This window comes from Panthera leo, chromosome A1 (genome assembly GCF_018350215.1).
Source record: "Panthera leo isolate Ple1 chromosome A1, P.leo_Ple1_pat1.1, whole genome shotgun sequence".
NCBI classification, from domain to species: Eukaryota; Metazoa; Chordata; class Mammalia; order Carnivora; family Felidae; genus Panthera; species Panthera leo.
In genome coordinates, this window is record NC_056679.1 from 22874312 (window position 1) to 22876738 (window position 2427).

The window sequence follows — 2427 nt, forward strand, 5'->3', positions numbered from 1 at the left end:
GGGTCTTGCACAGAGACCTCGCACTTTGGCCTAGTACAGCCAAAGCTCAAGGGAGCTTTTCATTTTAAGGTTATTCATTTTATTTTGAGAGACAGAGAAAGAGAGCACGAGTGGGGAGGGGCAGAGAGAAAGTGAGAGACAGAGAATCCCAAGGAGGCTCAGGCACTGTCGGCCCAAAGCCCGACACAGGGCTCAAACCCACTAACCGTGAGATCATGACCGGAGCTGAAGAATCAGACGCCTAACCGGCTGAGCCACCCAGGCGCCCTTCAAGGTTAACTTTTTATTGCAACAAAATACACAGGGCACAAAATTTATCATCTTAATCATTTTTAAATTTACAGTTCGGTGGTGGCAGATAGATTCATCATGCTACCCAACTATCACCACCATCCATCTCTCATGGAAACTTTTATGAATTCTGTGTGTCATCCTTGTGCAGGGGCCATGCTAATCTCTGTATTGTTCCCATTTTAGTATATGTGCTGCTGAAGCCAGCACTCTCAAGAAAACTTTTAAAAACAAAACTTTACTTCCCAACTTGCCTATGGGGCCAGCATTACCCTAAGACCCAAACCAGATAAAAATACAACAAAGAAAATTACAGACTAATAAATAGCTCTCATGAACACAGATGCAAAAATCCTCAACAAAATAATAGCAAATCGAACCCAACAATGTATAAAAATAATTATGCACTGTGACCAAGTTGGATTTATTCCAGAAACGCAAGACTGGTTCAACATTTGAAAATCAACGAATGTAATCCACCGTATCAACAGACTAAAGAAAAGAAATCATATGATCATATCGATTGATGCAGAAAAAGCATTGACAAAATCTAACACCTATTTATGATGAAAACTCTCAGCAAACCTAGGAATAAAGAGAAACTTTCCCAACATGATTTTTAAAAATCTACAAAAAAACCTATGTTCAACATCCTACCTAATTGTGAGAAAATGTGTACCGTTTTTAAGGTTGGGAAAAAGGCAAGTATGTCCTCTCTCACCACTCCTATTTAGCAACATACTGAAACTCCTAGCTAGTGCAATAAGACAATAGAAGAAAATAAAAGGTAAATAGTTTGAGAAGGAAGAACTAAAACAGATCTTTACTCAGAAACAAAGGTAGGCACCTCAAGTCCCTTTTAGAATTTGTAGACTTTTAAAAATTGCATATTTGTTTTCTAGTTCAAAGATTTCTACTCTTATTTTTATTATTGCTTTCTTTCTATTTCCTTGTGTTTAAGTTGCTGTTCTTTTTTTAGCTTCTTAAGATGAAAGCTTAAATCATGTGGATTTTCGATTTTTGCTCTTCTCAAATATATACAATTAAAGCTATGAATTTCCCTGAGTCCTGCATTATCTGCACCCCAAATGTTTTGATATGTCATATTTTCATTATTATTCCATTGGAAATAATTTATAATTTCACTGCAATTATTTCTTAGACCTACAAGCTGTTTAAAAATGTGTTGCTTATGGAACACCTGGGTGGCTCAGTTGGTTAGGTGACCGACTCTTGATTTCAGGTCGTGATCTTGAGGTTTGTGGGATTGAGCCCTACGTTGGCCCTACCTGGGCCTGCATTGGGCTTTGAGCTGTCAACACGGAGGCTGCTTGGTATTCTCTCTGTTCTTCACTCTCTGCCCCTCCCCTGCTTGCTCTCTCTCTCTTCCAAAATAAATAAATAAACATTAAAAAATGTGTTGTTTAAGAAACAAAACAGATGAACGTATGGGAAGGGTGGGGGGAAGAGAAGAGAGGGAAACAAACCACAAGAAACTCTTAAAATTTTTTTTTTAATGTTTATTTATTTTTGAGAGAGAGAGAGAGAGAGGGAGAAAACATGAGTGGGGGAGGGGTGAGAGAGTGGGGGACAGAGGATCTGAAGCAGGCTCTGTGCTGACAGCAGAGAGGGCTCAAACTCACAAACCGTGAGATCATGACCTGAGCCAAGGCTAGACGCTTAACGGACTGAACCACACAGCAGCCAAAACCACAAGAGACTCTTAACGATAGAGAACATACTGAGGGTTGATGGAGGGAGGTGAGTGGGGGATTGGCTAGACAGGGGATGGGTACTAAGAAGGACACTTGTGATGAGCTCTGGGTGTTGTATGTAAGTGATGAATCATTGAATTCTACTCCTGAAACCAATATTGCATTGTATGTTAACTAAGATTTAAAGAAAAATAAAAATGTGTTGCTTAATTTTCAAACATTTGCTTCTTTTTATTGATTTCTAGTTTGATTCCACTAGATTTATTGATTTCTAGTTTGATTCCACTAGTCAAAAAAACACATTTTGTATGACCTCAGTCCTTAGGAATTGTTTGAGACTTGCTCTATGGCCTAGCCGACAGTCCATTTTGATAAGTGCTCATAAGCTCTTGAAAACATGTATGTGGCAGTTGGTAAGTGC

The 2427-nt window shown here is 38.9% G+C and overlaps 1 non-coding gene across 1 annotated transcript; it reads right to left on the minus strand.

Annotated features, from left to right (window-relative positions):
• Positions 1 to 397: 397 nt before the first annotated feature.
• Positions 398 to 501, minus strand: LOC122202605. Its single transcript, XR_006194759.1, has one exon. It is a non-coding gene; the product is annotated as a U6 spliceosomal RNA (small nuclear RNA).
• Between the last annotated feature and the right edge of the window lie 1926 nt (positions 502 to 2427).